At 40.6% G+C, this 17,764-nt stretch overlaps 1 protein-coding gene across 1 annotated transcript in view; it reads right to left on the reverse strand.

Moving 5' to 3' along the window:
- Positions 1 to 17,764, reverse strand: part of LOC122334861 (leucine-rich repeat and fibronectin type-III domain-containing protein 2) — a 112,556-nt gene that overhangs the window by 63,000 nt on the left and 31,792 nt on the right. Inside the window, exon 2 of the mRNA XM_043232744.1 lies at positions 15,428 to 15,565. The gene's annotated coding sequence lies outside the window, so the exon portion shown is untranslated. The remainder of the gene's footprint in view (positions 1 to 15,427; positions 15,566 to 17,764) is intronic.

A 17,764-nucleotide genomic window follows, 5' to 3' on the forward strand; every position in this document is an offset into this window, starting at 1 on the left:
GGGCAATTCCGGGGTCTTCACCTGAGAAGAACACCACTCGACGAACAGGCTCTACTTCAAGGCATAGGCCTGTCTCGTGGACGGCACTCTAGCCGAAGAAATGGTGTCGACTACCTCTTGAGGTAGGTCACCTAGAGCCTCCGCATCCCATCCAGGGACCAGACATGGAGTTTCCAGAGGTCTGGACGCGGGTGCCAAGGGGTGCCCCATCTCTGAGTCAGAAGATCCTCCCTCAGAGGGATCGGCCAAGGAGGGCTGTCGCGAGGAGCACAAGTTCTGGGAACCAAGTCTTCACCAGTAGGGTGCTACTAGCAAGACCTGCTCCTAGTCCTCCTGACCTTGCACAGTGTCTGTGCAAGAAGGCTCACTGGGGAAATACATACTTGCAAAGGCCCCGCAGCCAGCTGTGTGCCAGTGGGCAATGGGAAGTCTCTGGAGAGGCAAACAGGTCTACCTGAGTGGCTCGGAAACGTTCCCAATCAGCTGAACCGCCCGGGATGGAGTCTCCATTCTCCGGGTAGTGCAGCTCTCGCGACAGCTCGTCGGGCTGCCTGGTTGCACACTCCTGGAATGTGAATGGCGAGAAGCGACCTCAGAACTTCCGACTCCATAGGAGGAGGAGGTGGTGGGCTAGTTGCGACATACGACGGGAGCGTAGACCACCTTGTTGGCTGATGTACGCAACGGTCAGTATGTTGTCTGTGCGGACTAGTACATGCTGGCCTCGAAGGCAGTTCTCGAGACTGCCTAGGGCAAGATGTACTGCCAGCAACTTTAGGCAGTTGATGTGCCATTGCAGTTGAGGGCCCGTCCAAACCCCTGACACTGCATGCCCGTTGTACGTGGCCCCTCAGCCGGTGGTGGAGGCATCCGTGAAACCACAGCATACCTGGAGACCTTCTCCAGGGCACTCCGGCCCGAAGGAACGAGAGGTCTGACCACGGGGTGAAGGTTTGGCGGCAGGCCGGTGTTATTTGAACCCGGTGAGTGCCACTTTGCCACGCCCACCTCGGGACTCGATCGTGTAGCCAATGTTGAAGCGGTCTCATATGGATTAGTCCCAGCGGCATCACTGTGGCCGCAGCTGCCATATGCCCCAGGAGCCTCTGAAAATATTTCAGTGGGACCGCCATCCTGCTCTTGAACATATTGAAGCAGTTCAACACCGAATTGGCACGCTCCTCTGTGAGGTGTGCCATCTGATCAATCGAATCCAGCTCCATCCCAAGAAAAGAGATCCTCTGCGTTGGACAGAGTTTGCTCTTCTCCTGGTTGACCTGAAACCCCAACTGGCTGAGGTGCTGTAGCACCAGATCCCTGTGTTCGCACAACTGAGCCCGGGACTGAGCCAGTCATCCAGTTGGTTGAGAATGCGAACGCCTTACTCTCTCAGTGGAGCAAGGGCTGCTTCCGCGACTTGCATGAAGACGCGTGGCGACAGGGAGAGCCCGAAGGGTAGGACTTGTACTGATATGCTCGACCTTCGAACGCCAACCTCAGGAATGGCCTGTGGCATGGAAGAATCGACACATGAAAGTACATGTCCTTCAGGTCGATCGCTGCAACCAATCCTGGGGACGGACGCACTGAATAGGCGTTTCTGTGTCAACATCCTGAACGGGAGTGCTCGATTCAGGACTCACAGATCCAAGATTGGTCATAACCCACCGCCTTTCTTGGGCACTATGAAGTATGGGCTGTAAGCCCCGACCTCATATCGGCTGGAGGAAGCGGCTTTATCGTGCCTTCACTAGAAGGACAGCAATCTCCGCCCACAAGACAGGGGCACACGCATTGTTCACTGACATATAGCGGATCCCACTGAACTTGGGGGGACGCCGGATGAACTGAATCATATAGCCGAAGTCGAAGGGTTCGCAGGAGCCACCGGGATAGCCTGGGAAGATTCAACCAGGCATCCAGAGACCGAACTAGCGGCTCGAGCGGAACCACCGACGTGCAGGCGATGGGGCAGCGAGGGGGAGTGCAGGGACCCGGCTCGGGCGCCTCGTGGCCGGTCCGGCGGGGTCTGAGTGTGCAACTCTTACCTGCATCCCCGCAGAAGTGAGGCGGGTAGGCTGTTGGTTCGTCCTCCCAGTCTTCCCACTGCTGCATATTAGCCCAAGGAGAGCGTGAGTGGCGCGGAACTGGCCCGCTCAACTCCTCGCTCTCCCTGGGGACCCAGAGACAGAGGAAACCGCCCTTGTCGAGGTTTTTAGGTAGCGGCAACATTCTCTGCCCGGCAGAGCAGCTCCCTCCATCCCGGATCTGAGGGCCTCTTGCACCTGCGCTTTCCTCCAGGTTTGGCAGGAGCCTGGACAGGCTGGGTGGCTGCCCTGCTGCCAGCTCCACGGTGCTGCCTAGATGGGGCTGCTGCTCGACTGCACTGCGGGGCGGTGGCGGCAGCAGGGGCACCCGGCGGCGAGCGCTGGCTGAGGTGGGCCGTCGGCGGCTGGGTGAAGGCAGCAGCTGCACGCCGAGGCAGGATGTTTCTTACCTCAGTCTGCTTCTGGGCAGCGGAGAACTGCTGGGCAAAGTTCTCCACTGCGTCGCCGAAGTGGCCGGTCTGGGACATGGGGGCATTCAAGGAACGTGTCTTGTCTACCTCGCGCATGTCGACCAGACACAGCCACAGATGGCGTTTCTGGACCACCGTAGTGGCCATCGCACAACCCAGAGACCGCGTTGTGACCTTCGTCGCTCGTGGCGCGAGGTCCATCACGATACAGAGTTCTTTCAGAACTTCCAGGTCATGACCACCCCTGTGCAGATCCTTCAGTGCCTTGGCCTGATGAACCTGCAACAACGCCAAAGCGTGTACTGCAGACGCAGCTTGTCCACAGGCCGCACAAGGCACTGCCGTTCAGAGCCGACGAGTACCTGCAGGCCTGGCACAGGATCACCGCACTAAGCGGAAACGGCATTGGGACACAGCTGCATCCCAACTGACCGCTCCACTGGGGCGATCACCGTAACTCCTGGCTGTGCCACTGTCAAGGGTGGTGAAGGAGGAGGAGCCACTGGGGCAGTTTCTGGCAGTGAAAGGTGCTTTCCACATCCCAGTAAGCTCCTCATGCACTTCCGGGAAGAAAGGTACCAGGGTGGGGCCCTGAGAACCAGCGCAAGCCACCCTTAAATACCAATCGTCCAGCCTCGAGGGCCGGGAAGCAGTGGAGGTTTCCACTTGATCCCGATCACCTCGACGGCCTGGGCAAGCATAGCCACCATTTCTAGATCTGTATCCAGTACATTCAACGCCTGGTAGACGCAGAGCAACCGGATCTTCACTTCCAGAAATGTCTGGCTCACCTTCCGATGCAGCGATTGACTTCTGATCATCAGGGGGAGCCCAAGAGGGTACAGCTGATACCCCACGTGAGGGTCCAGACTGCCCCTTTGCAGCTCCACTGGTTGCAGAGTTTAAGCTTTGTGTCACAACGAAATGGAGCCCACCTGTCTGCAGCCAGAATGAGAACCAAGTCGAGCAAACACAAGCTCCGCCTCCTTTTTTCAAGGCGACAGAGCCCGCCCATCACTCCGAGATGACCATCTCCCCGCGAGGAAATGATTCATCCACAACCGCCACCTCAGCGTGCTAAGCCCAGGCACACGAGGCAACGATTGTGACCGTCCACCTAACACCAGGTAACAACCGCATCCAGAAACACACGGGTGTACGTAGTCTGAAGCAAGACCCACGCTGTCTTCCAAGACGCGTCGAGTTTGCCAGACGTAACGTCGTCTTTAAAAGACGCACCCGCGAATGCTCTTTTAGTGCTGAGGCAACAGGGGATAGCCGTTTAGCACACAAACAGGGGGGTAGTGCAGCCTGATTGTGGCAATCCACTCGACGCAGGAAAACGACCTCCGCTGAAACGCCGTACTCCAACACTCGTGAGATCGCCTTTGAGCGGAACAGTCACGCTCGGCTCGGCGCAAAAGCTGAATATGCGCTGCACCCGCTGCTTATTTATACACGCGCTGTGATCAGCGGCAGCTGGATGCGATTAGCGCATGCCAATCTTCAATTGGCTTGTTTAGATACACTCGACGTAGATTGGTCTCTCGAAGCGAGATCCCAATTCGTCGGTCATCCGACGTGACTCGGAGTGACCGACTGAAAGGGAACTGTGTTCTGTTGAGAAGGGGGTGTGTCCTCCTTTTGGGTCTCTGAACGTGTTCCAGCCAGGTGTGACACTGGAGCACGGGAACCTAAACACCAAAAGGTTTATACAACTACATTTGGGATCTCTTTGTCTGGTCTGAGTATATAAGGAAAGTGACAAAATACAACAAGGCGCGATTTTGTAGCCAGATCGGCCTGTAGTGTGGTTTGTGTCTCCATACACTATACTATGTACTTTTTAAAGACCAGGTATAATGACCATTTAAGTTTGTTTTATTTTGTTTTGTGTTATTTTTGTACTGCTGATCAGTTGTGCAAATGTTTATCAATTATACCAATTTGGAAACTATTCTTGCCTGGCAAAATAAATGTTAATCTTGGTTTGATTTATTGTCTGAAATAACTTTTCTAGTAGGTTAGTGACTTTAGTGAGGTTTTCCACATTGTTGGCGTGCTAGGGTGAGTCAGATCAACGATCAATGGATGGAGCCGGGGGCACGTTTTTGAGATCTTGACTTCTGGCCACCAAACTGGCTTAGCATGCTATTACTTAGGGAACGCATAAAAATTACTCTTTTTGAGTCTATTGAGGAAATGGCTGCATTAAGGTAAGCGGTCTACGGGGTAGCCTCTGACTAAGACCTGGATTAGCCCAGATGTGTTATGAGTCTGTTCTGGTCAAACAAGATCTCTAAGCGACCCAGACTCCAGGAAATATTATAATTAATTAATGATCCAAATTTATTCACAACTAGAGGGATTAACAGTTACATTTAAATAAATATAACTAAAATCACGAAAGATTGGAGTCAGATAAAATTATGTATAAGGTCAGTACTACAATTGGAAATGCAAAAGATTAATAAATATCAGTGATTTTTAACGAGACGCAAAGAAAAGACCGAACACGCATTGACCCTCGACCAGGGCCTCTGGATTCCGTTCTGCAGGAAAAGGGGGACCCTTACAAAATACATGCAAATATTTTCTAAATATATGCTGTAAATGTGTGCATTTCTATAAGTATAAACAATACATTTTACATACATTATGTAAACAAAACACTTTCCTTTTGGATGTGATTAATCACAATTAATAGTTTTTTGTTAAAAATACATTTTAAATATGATGGTTTTATTCTATGCGTGATTATCTCTAATATGGACAACCACCATAAGATATGATTTACCATCTGAGTTATGTTAACAAATAGAAAGTCAGCCATCTATTATTTCAAAATATATGCATTATTTAAATAATTAGTAATTATCATTTACTACTTAAATCTGCCACATCTACTCCAAAAAAAACAAAAAAACCCCAGAAAATATCAGATTCAGTAAGCTCAAAATCAAAGCTGCTGTGTGAGATCTCATCAAAGCTTAGACAAATAAACTTGCCTATAAACTTATGCTAGTGCTATATCGCGTTTTGCACCATCTAAAGGTTTAAATTAAAATAATATCAAAGGTGCCTTTAACCCTGGGGTACATATACACTGAAGCCACGGCAAATGCTAGGAACAAGTATGTAAAATTATATATTTATTTATTTATTTGCTTATCCGGGCAAGCAGATTCATAGCAGCTTTATCTCCAGTCTATTGACTCATCATCATTGTTGAGTATTCTAAGTGGTTTCCTGGCATGTGGTTGAAGCCAATGAGGACGGTGATCCTAATCTTAATCTGTAAAAACTCTTTTTTTATGCAGAACTATTTCTTTCAACCATGGATTGAAGTCTCAGCAGCTGAGCTCAAGCAACCATTACAAATTCAATAATGGCACTTTACAACTCAATAATGAAGAAATGCTGAGTTGCTTCATTTAAAACTTATTTAATTACTTAATTAAAAAGCTGAGTATTATGTTGAATATTCTGAATATTATGACTGATACAGGTCAATCTCCTTTTCAAAAAGCAATATGCTGGTAACACTTTAACTTAAGGTCTCTTTTTAATATTTATTTATTTGTTTATTTATTTATTTTTCATTCAAAAATGACATAATTTGCTTTACGTATCCTAATAATTACATATTAAAACCAAAGCTCACCAACCCAAAAAATCTAAATCTGTCAATGTAAGCATTTCATAAGATGCATAGTTTCAGGTATTTGACTTTGTATTTGTTTGTGCAATGCTTAGCAAACTGAGGATACATCCTTCAGGGACACCTTGCCTCCAGGCAAAATGGCACAATTTTAACCATGGTACTTCTGATAACATTTGGTGATAGCATTTTGGAAAACCTGTTTCCATCTCCACTGGTGTGGCGAGAGCTAAAAAAGTGCCAAGTAGTTGGCAGATGTCCAAGTGGTTGCTAACAAGGTGGGCCAATTGGGGAAAACATAGTTGTTTATATCACCTGCCCTAAGGACAACAGGTTTCCTGTAATACCATCAGGGAAGCACGTCCCACCACCTACTCCCTTCCAAATGCAGATAGAAGATCCTTCAGTGCTGGAGGTTCTTCTAATGCTGAGCCTCAGTACAGCAGCTATGATTGTTGATTTAGCAAACTAAATATTGCCTGCGGTAATATTACCTAAAGTGCAGAGGTATAGCAATCGCTTCAAAGGCAACCACTGACCATTAACCAAGTGTTGTTTTTGTTGTTGCTTTTTATTATTATTTTTCTTAATTATATATGTAGCATATTTATTGCTTTAGGCCAGGGTGTCTGATTAATTTTATGTTGAGGGACGGATATAACAAAACAGCCAGAAGATGCAGAAATTCTAAACCTGAAAGAACATGGAAATTATTAATTTTATTTACTAAAAGCAAATTAAGTCTCAAGATAGAATGGATGAATGTCTTCCAAGCATGAGAAAATCAAGCACATCTGATTTTGAATGGAACACCGCAAAGGACCTGGTCCAAATTCTGCCACCCAACATTCTGCTAGTCATCCTGGTTTATTTTCACCTTACAGTTAAGAAATGTACATAGTTCAAACATTTCCTTGGCAAACACAATTATGAGTCATATTTTGTATTACAAAATCACTCGATGGATGGTGTGCTGCACTGATAGGTGATGAGACGGGGAAGATCCGACAGTGAGCCATTTCTTGTTATGACTGTGACCTCCTACTACAGCATAGCTGGCAAGAAACTAAAGAACATCTCGAATTTGCAGATGCAATGACTTCTGTGGGCTGAGAGAAAGACCACCAGTGTGCAAATGTCTTTTCAGTCATTTAGACAATAGATAGACATGCAAATGTTCCTCTGATATTCTTTTGTAGATGTCGAAGCCAGCAGTTTGACACCAGGGAACCTAATTGAAATGAAAGGAGCAGTGCTCTGAGGCAGTAGACTCGACTGCCTGCCACCCTTGTTTCTAATTATACCACCTTTTTGGACTATCAGGCAAAGGCCTTGACATAAATATGAGAACATTCTGCCACATAATGTTTAACGCAGCCAGTCTTCTTCCTCCACCTTTGGCTCACTTTTTTTTTTTCTACCAAATGATTCATCAACCCACTTTTTCTCTTTTGTTTGTGTGACAAGGAGATTTGATTTTGTTTTAATTTGTTTGCTCCTATCATCTTTTTTGAGCAGCTGTTCTGCTTGAATTCCGTGACTTAATTTGCTGCCAAGTTGAGTGTGATTCGCTCTCTACCTCGCTTTCTCATCTGCACCTTGCTTATTCAGACAAGCACACTTTCAGTTTTTATCCTGACTGCTCTCCACTCCAGGAAGAGCGCTACTATCCAAGATAAACATGTTTGAAGTGGCAAAACTAACAGCCTGGGGTTAGATAACCCTTGACCTATATTGACGGACAGAGAACACCAATATGCAAGACCTCAGCTGAGCATTTTATAAGAGACTCTCCAGTGGGGAAGTGCTTATCCATTGCAATAGGTACAAGAAATAATTGCGTAAGAAAGAAAAACCCATTCACAACACTCTCCAGGAGATATTTCTGTCACTGTCAAAGACTACAGTCAAGGTAAGACTTCATTAGAATAATACAGAGGGTTGCAAACAAGGCCAGATTAATCTTTGCCAAAAAACATATAAGTAAAAAAAACAAAAACACGGTGGAGCAGTGTGATGGCACAAGCATGCATGGCTACCCGTGGCACTGAATTACTGGTTGACGTGACAGAAGACAGAGGAAGCCAGATGAATTCTTAAGTGTATAGGGATACACTTTCAGATTTAGGAAAATAGAGCTGAATGGACAGTGCTTCATAGAACAAGTGGACAATGATCCAAACATACTGCAAAAGCAACCTAGGAGTTTTTTAATAAAAATAGTGGAATTTTTGATAGTGGAATTATCCAAATTGAATGGATAGGTGACAATTAGAACACTAATATATGATGAATCATGGTCATCTGGTTAAGCAACACAATCATTAGTCACATTTAATGTGAATGAAACTGGTTTTGTTGCGATTCAGATGCTACAAGCCAATGTGATGATTTTGGTTGATGACATTTAGAGTATGTATACATGTACAGTGTGATTATTGTCAATTATGAGAGTAAAGAATGTAGTCTATGGGTTTTTCTTGTTTTTATTATCATTCTGTTGCTATTCACTTCATTTACCTCAAATGCAAAATGTTGTCATCATACGAATATGATACATAGGGCCAGAGATGTTTTACTAATTGCAATGATGGCAGTAATATTGCTCATTTGCAGCATCTCTAGATGTGATCACACGATCATAATGTGTAAGGGTTGAAAGATTACAGCTGCTGGTTGAGGGTTTTTTTGGGGGGCTTAAAATAGGCAGCTATTACACCCTTCTTTTATACACAAACATGTTTGTCAGCTCTAGGGTACTCAGGCTTACAGTTTTTGTCAGAAACGCAACTAAAAATGTCTCCATTGTTGTGTTTCCGACCATTAGTAAAGCACTTGACATCTGAAAATGAAGTCTTTGAAAGCTTCATCTGTTCAGCCATGTTTTTAAACCTTTGAGCGTTACACGTCACTCATCCGCAGAAGCAAGACATGCAGACTTTTCAGAGAGGATGCAACAAAACGGTAAAAGGTAAATATAAACCTAGCACTCCACATATTACACTGTGATTATGGATATTTTTAATTGTTGACAATTACATTATGACAATCACAGTGTTCACTTTATTACCTAATCACTATGCTGCAATAATTGCATTATGGGGTCAATAAGCATAACCACCTTTGACTACCACTAATTACATTCTTTTTTAAATAATAATCATCTGTACTGGCAGTTCTCATACATTACTCTCACACTCTCTGTCACCTGGCCTGTCGCTATCTTAAGAGTAAAACCGTTAGTTTGCAAGTTGCAAGTCAAAATGTATCACTATTACTTCTGGTGTACTGTATATGAAATTTTATTCTAGCCAAAAATCTTCCACTGAGATAAGAAGAGGCTGTTTGATGTGTTAAAACTCAAATCACAACTCACTTTTACATGACTTTAGGGATTCTGGTTCAGATTCTGAGAAAGCCTTTGTTATTGTTTCGTAATAAAATTTCATATTTAGATATTCATTATGTCATAGTACTTTGGATCTTTAAACAGTGAAAATAAGGTCCCAGCCAGCAGACTTATGTGGGGCCCAGATGGGTGTCACCTGGGCATCTTACTGGGGCCCAGCCAGTTTTGTTCTCAGTTTCCATGTGGGCCCCACATAAGTCAGCCCAGATGAAATAATGAAATGAACACTGCTCAATATGCATACCACAGAGTGCTAAAACGTAAGACAGACACAGCACAGCAGTTCGTTAGATAATTAGGTGATTAATTGAATGATAATTGACCATTATTGAAGACACCTGATGTTAACAAGAAGAATCAACAAAGAAGAAAATCACAGTTTTTACAACAATCATTACAGTGGTGAGCGTCTACTTTAAAGAGTCAAGGATCAAGAGCCTAAGTAATGTTCGATTCCGTAACTGTGTAAACAAACTATGAGCAGAAGACATTAGGTGATAATGACGATGAATATGTTAACATAATTATTATTTCACCTGAATCACTGTACGTCGGTAATGTTTTGATATAACCTTCATATAATGACCTGAGTAACTGAATTTTTTCATAATTTCTGTGAAGAACATAAAAATAGATGCTTTTAAGACTTATTTTGATAAAAACAATATATAAATAAAAATATTTAGGCGCACTAGGCACACAACCATAACAACGGTGATCATCAAAAAGTATGCTGTAGCCAATCTAAACATACATGGCTCCCATCACACACTGCAGCATGAATAAATTATCAGCAGATTTGCTTAGTAATTTATTTTATTCTATTTGCTTTTAGTTTTTTAAGTGACTTTTTTAGTAGCTTGTTTTGTGATGTTCAGAGTTGACATGTTTATCTGAATATGCTGTTTGTCATCGTCACTGTCAAGAGCCTAACTAAAGTAAACACTCACCACTCTAATGGTTGTTATAGAAATTGTGTAGAAATTTCATCTGGGCTGACCCATGTGGTGCTAACATGGAAACTGAGGACAAAACTGGCTGGGTTCCAGTTTGATGCCCTAGTGACACCCTTCTGGGCCCCTACATAATTTTGCTGGCTGGGGTGGCCATTTAACAATTTTGTTTATGTGTACCAATTTTAGACGTACGTGTAAAATACTAAAATTGTATTCAGGTAGCTGTAATAAGCTATTGTTTTTGTACAAATGAAATACCATATCCATTGTTGTTATTTTATGACAATTACATTCACGTCAGTACTCTAATAAGCTTTGTGCGCTTCTTTTTGTGTTTTTGTTGGCTGTCAGCATAATCCAGTGTTATACATTCTTCCCTATGATTCTGACTCAGGTGAACACATTTATGGCACCTCTGTGTGAAGCTAAAACATCATGGTCTTTATGATGCCTTTTTATATTCTGTGCTGTCTTTGTAAAGATGTCTTTAGACTCCATTAGTGAATATGAGGTAGTTTTTCTTGAAATTCTGCAGTTCTGTCAGATCTGTATGTATGTCTGTGCTGTCTGATTTAAAAAGAATACAGAACATAATGACATTAAACTGCATTATCATTTTCATTAACTTACATTCAGTAGCTTGTCTACAGGTAGAATTATGTACAGATTAAATTATCCCCCTCCAACATTCATTGTCAAATGCAGGTAAGGGTAACCGTTTAAAAATTTTTTTTTATCTGTTCAGTTATGTGGTAATGATTACAAGATTTATCAGCTTTTTGGCCTTATTTTTTTTTTTTGTAATTTATCTTATCTTTTTAGCTGACATTTAAGTATTGTACACTTTCAATGTAATAGTTTTAGGCAAAAAGAATTAAATAAACCTTAAAAAATAAATTGTATTACATTTTGTCCATTATTGTTATAAGTACTAACATTAGCAGTAGTAGTTTTTCATTCATTCCTGTGAAGTTTCAAGCTTCATCAGGATTTGTGCACCATAACCTTTTGGCCACACCCTTCCCCAAATGTATCCATTTTATCACAGAAAGAGCTAAATAAATAAATAAATAAATAACAATACGATAGTAGTAATAAAGATAATAGTCAAATATATGAATGCAAATATTTAACTTTTTTAAACATGCTGATTTAAACACAAGGTGAAAAACTCACATGAGGCAAAGTATAAAAATGGAAAAACTCAAGGGAGTTTGGTGCTTGAGTGAAATGCTCAAGGACTTTACTACTGTATGCGGAAAAGCACACACGCATACACACACACACACACACACACGTGCAAACACATACTCAAGGGAGTTTGGTGCTTGTGTGAAATGCTCAAGGACTTACTACTGTATGTGGAAAAGCACACACGGATGCACACACACACACACACATGCAAACACATACACACTCACACAACATCGCTCTCTGCACTCTAACTAAGCAGTTTTTCACACTCATTTCTTGGAGTTTGCAGTGGAACTGTTGTCATTTGTGTGACAGGCGAGTGCACTTAATCCCGTCTCAGGAGAAAGAGCAGTGCCAGATGGCCGAGTACAGCAGCAGAGACAGTGGTCAGGTGGTGGACAGACATCCACCCTCAGAGTACACTGACATACTGGCTGACTGTCAGCAGACAGCATGTGGCATGTAGGCAGTTTACTGGCAGGTCACCAGCTAATGGTTTACCTGAAGTGCTAAACATTTATACAGTCTGGAACCAGCCAGTCTCCTGAGGGGTTCTGGCTAAGCTGATGGCTGACAATCAGTGTACTTTACAGTCATATTTTAGCATTTCAGAGGCAATTGAAAAATAATTTTACTACATTGTTGATCATGCATTATATAAAAAAAAAATAAATAAACATTTTGTAAGTGATAAAACACCAGCCACCACAACACTAATTGTCGGTATTGTTATGAATATTTTTTGTTATGTTGCTAAACAAAAACAAACAAACAAACAAAACATTAAAGGCACATAAAAAAAAATAAAATAAAATCAATAACACAAGCTATCATCTGCAACTGTCCAATTTTGATGAGCAAAATGACCAAAATCTAAGCATTTTGATCAGGTAATACATCTATTGCTGTTATCTGAAAATGTTTTCATTAATTGATACACTGTTATTTTTAAAAGTGTGCTTTTTGTTTTGTTTTTGTTTTTTTGCATTTTTCGGCATTATTCACATGACAATTTATTAAAAATGCTTGCAATATCTGCAACAAAAAAAAGTGTTTATATTAATTTACATGAATCTGTTTTGGTTAGAACCGAACATGCTTTAGCGTATATACGTTCACTCGAAACTTTGTGCTGGAAGCAATGTAATATCATTTTATATAAATGCGCCACAAGCATTTTAAGTGTCCTGTGTGACACTACAGTTTGTGTACAAATTAATGTTGTCTTGAAGGATTGGCCTTTTTATTTTGGAAGCCAGCCAACTCATTTCATGCGCAATAGGAGACAAACCTGTAAACATTAAAGCTTCGGAAATGTTGTGTTTGGTAATGCTTGATAAAGGTCACAAAATGGCTTTCCCAGCCCACACAATTAACCCGCTTTCTCTGTGAGGCAGCAATCTGTTGGGAGGCAATTAAAGCCCACTGCTTCCCGTTGCGAGTCATCTTTATACTACAAGAACTAAGTTGCAATAACCACTGCAACTGTAAAGTGTTTTATTAACCCTTTTAGCTGTTATATATATATATAATATATATATATATATATATATATATATATATATATATATATATATATATATATATTTTCTCAGTTACTCAGTTGTGTATTGGTACATCACCAATGTCTTATTCATGAATAAATCACACTTTCAGTCTGACCTTTTATAGTGCTTGAATTGAGGGGGGATGTGGGGGGTGGTCCCTTACTGAGAAAAAAAGTCTGACCTTTTATAGTGCTTGAATTGAGGGGGGATGTGGGGGGTGGTCCCTTACTGAGAAAAAAAAGCATTGTAAAACCATCTCCTTTTTTTCTGTTACTCTCCTTTAGGCAGTACCTCCATTGGGGTGTTGAACTCAGTGCTGAAGCCAATCCTCAGTTCAACAGCAAGCCAAGTTGACCGCTAATCACCATGAATGGATGGGCAGATGAACTCATGAGTCAAGGCATATAGTGCTACCTCAGCGTCTTCTTCATACATATATATATAAATATCAATGTATAAAGCTGTATGTGCCACGCTGTGGTTGAGGGAGAAAGAGGACTCGACGACGGAAATAACAGTATGTCACAACAAAACATTTAGAATGAAACGTAAAAGCCTTGCAATAGTTTTTAACAGCCACAAATTTCTACACTCTCATCAGTTGCTAATGCTAATTTGTTTTCTTTTAGTTTGTGTGGACCATTACTTTCACAGCCTTTTTACATTTTTTTATTTTATTTATTTAAGTAAAATTTTATTTTATTTATTTAGTTTTAATTCACATAATAATAGACTTGTTTTTGATGGGATTGCATTATTTTATTATTTGTTATTTGATTGTTTGCTTGCTTGCTTAGAGTTTTTAGAGTCTTCCACATATCCATCAAATAAATTGGGTCTTACGAGACAATAATAGCTTCCTTAAGACTATTATTGCTACTCATGTGTTAAAAGCTCTAACCCGTTCGATAATGTATGCATAGTCAGTATATATTGCATAGTCAGTATATATTTTATCCTTTATTTACTTATTATTTTTATTATCTTTTCGCCTGAAGTTATAAATCAAGTTGCTTATGCAAAATACATACATTTGCTACAGCAAGAATACCTTCTGTATGATAATGCTGAACTTCTATATCTATATCTATATATTTCTCTCTCTCTCTCTCTCTCTCTCTCTCTCTCTCTCTTATCTCTTTCTTTTTAAATTACAGAAGCTTGGCACACTATATACTGCATTTTATTTCTTATTTATTAGTTTTAAAGTTTTAGCATTGTGGACATTAACTATCTCAAATTATTGTTTCTTAAATATCAAGGGTAAAAGTACATAAAATCACACTGAGACAGCAACTTTTATGTTCGAAAAGGGTGTGCAAAAAGTACAAAACTGCAAGCAATGTGCTTTGTCTCCAAATTGCATCATATTCTGCTCAAAATAAGGAGTTACTCTTGAAGGGAAAACCTCTTTTAGCCAACCAAAGGCTTAAAGTGAGTGAAAAAAACCCCCTGAAATATTATATTTTATTGATACAGTGCTAAATAACGATAATGTTTTAACAAATATATATCTTGCAACAACCGCACCGCATAAATCGCACTAAACTCAAAGCAATGGCAGATGGAATTTGTATTGAGCAAGCATCAATAGATGCTTGGAGTCTGCTAAAAGCAGTATATCATGATGGCAGAACAGACTGCTACCTCTTCACTTGCAAGCAGTAAACACTATGCATAAGAATAAATGACTAAATTCATTGAATGGCCTTTTGTGGTTTAATAATCACACTATTCCATATTGACATTTTAATTTGGTAAAATGGAATAACGTTTTAATTTTAATATGTTATTAATTGTGCCGCATATCACGTAGTATTCAGAGAGAGGGAAAATAATTTAAAGTATATTTTGTCATTACTCAAATTATCATTATTCAACTGTTTTGTTTTGTTTAGTTTTTTTTCTGAATAGTAAAAGAAGATTTCAGACCTACTCAAAGAAGCTGAAATGCAAATCTTAATCTGTATTCAATGACTTTTCATGCATGGCATTTTCAATGGCAGTGCTTACACTGACAGCAGTCACTTGCAGATACATCAAGCGGAAATCCAAACATCTCTTCTCGTGCTGACACGAGTTGAACATCAGGCAGAATGACACACTGCAGCAGAAGAAATGCAGTCCTGTTTGTTTACTGACCTTCCCGTCTCCCTACTGGCAACAAACAATCAGAGATGTCTGTCTCTCTCCCTGTGCTCTCGGAGAACTGGGGCAAGGTGACTTCTCTTCCAGCACTCCGGTAAAGTAGTATTCCACCTCATTGGGTCACTCGTTCACCTGCGAGACAGAGAAAATGCATTTGTCTGAACATGAGCTTTGGTGGTCACATTTTAAAACCTAGAATTTTACATTTTGAGAACAAAATGTGAATTTGGACAGACAAAACCACTACGCGAAGGTTTTCTGGGTTGGCTGCTGTGGCCAAAGTCACTTTGTACTCTCCAGGTCATTTGCAACACTACCAGGACAACACATTCTCACTCCCTACTCGACGCATATTGCTGCTTGGTCGGAGCACTTTGGCATCACTTGGAATATTAATCCTTTTTGAATAAATAATGATGGTAGTTGTATCTGCCTGTTATATCTTGTGTTTTATTGACAAATGGTAAGTTTAGGACAGGGGTTGCGTGGGTTACGTGCTCATAAATGTGTAAACGTAATGTAAAAGTAAATGATGCTAGAGGGAACCCTGTGTGTCAAAACCAAAGGGTCCTGACCAAGTGGCAAAGTGTGACGACTTGGGAGTGAAAACCTGTTGACCAGGAAATGCTTAAAGACACTTTTACTAATAATGGCTGTATGATATCATCAAGTGAGATCCATTTTATTTAATTGTTGAATATGGATCTGCTTCATTGCGCATCAATGAAATTTAGATAACTATGGTAACAAAATATAAACAATATAAATATAAACAAATGAACTGCATGGATAATGATGTTAGTTTTGTACTATTATTGAACTATATTGAATTAATAGTGAATTGACTTTAGCTGACGCTCATGTCTTCTTTAGAGCTGCTTATACAGTATCTATATGTAATTAATTAAAAAATATGCATTATTAAATGTAATTGAAACAAAACATTAACTGGATTTGAATATTAACAGTATTTTCTACTGCTGATGTGCTTTCCTGCGGAAATTAAATTTTTTTCATGATTGATGACTTTTGCAAGTGTGCATAAATGTAACTAGACTTGTCTTGACTTGAAAGTGCCACATTTTCTTGGAAGTCATATGTAAATACATAGGTACATAAATAGAATAATCGCTCAATGTCATGGCATATGAATATGTTAATCGTTCAGTGAATTGGAATATATAATTTTGCCCTCTGGTACCATTAATGTACCACAGTACCATCTCCTTTTTTTGTAAGTGCAAGATCGTGATTTAATAGCCAGACAGATATACATAGATTTAATGGCCAATACGGAATATAAAAACTGTGTCTTTCTATGGCTTGGAACATTTATCACACTACTCTATTTTTTTATATTAGTTCAAGGAAAGTCGGTATTCTGCCACTGTCTTTCTCTTCAGGGATTCAACACTATTATCCATCTAGAGATTTACACTTTTGTGATAATGCTGGTGCTATCAGTGTCATTTTGACTGTCACATTCGCCTATCTGAAGCTGTAGCCTCTTCCATGTTGTTATGTGTTTCGTTGAAGCAGTTGTTCTTGCTCACTGTAACTCATGACAAAATGTCTTACACAACACATTCTATTTTGGTAATAGCCATGACATGTTGATGTTCTGATCACATGCCGCTGCTATGATAAGCCAAGAAAACGACAAGATTTATTCCTCTTATCTTTAAACACTGTTTTTAGTCACACTCGGGTACATTTGAGTCATAAAATTTTGCTAAGATGGATTATAAAGCATTAAACAAAGGGAAAATTTCATATTGATGTGATGATTTTATCTTATGAAACATTATTACATTAAGGCAACACTAAAATGCGTCATCATAATATGATACAGTATCAAGGACACACCTGCAGGCAAATATGATTTATGCTATAAGATGGTGTGCAATCTATCATTGGGATGAAAGTCAACCACAATTGCAGTGTGCTGCTGTGAGGTGAAGATTCACCTCAGATATTGTAATCAATTTTATGACTATACTAATATATTTTGACATTATCTGAAGAAAATGTGAGTGGTACTTGCAAGTGTAAAACTTGCTACCATATTGCTAATGTCTTAGTTTTGGTATTTGCTTGCCTAACTGCCTTTTTTTCTTGTTTGTTGCACTGGTTACTGATTGAAGTTACGCACCTGTTTGTAGTTAAGGTTGCTTGTTATCTTGTTTCCTTTCTTAGTTCTCCAGTGTAAATATAGCCCTCTGTTTTCTAGGTTGTCTGTTCTTGTCTATCTTTGGTTGTTACGTTTGTGTGTTTAGAGCTATTTTGATTCCGGTGTACACTGTTCATTTTAGGTTTGTTAATAAAAAGAAA

The sequence above is a fragment of the Puntigrus tetrazona genome, unplaced genomic scaffold (assembly GCF_018831695.1).
Source record: "Puntigrus tetrazona isolate hp1 unplaced genomic scaffold, ASM1883169v1 S000000657, whole genome shotgun sequence".
Lineage (NCBI taxonomy): Eukaryota > Metazoa > Chordata > Actinopteri > Cypriniformes > Cyprinidae > Puntigrus > Puntigrus tetrazona.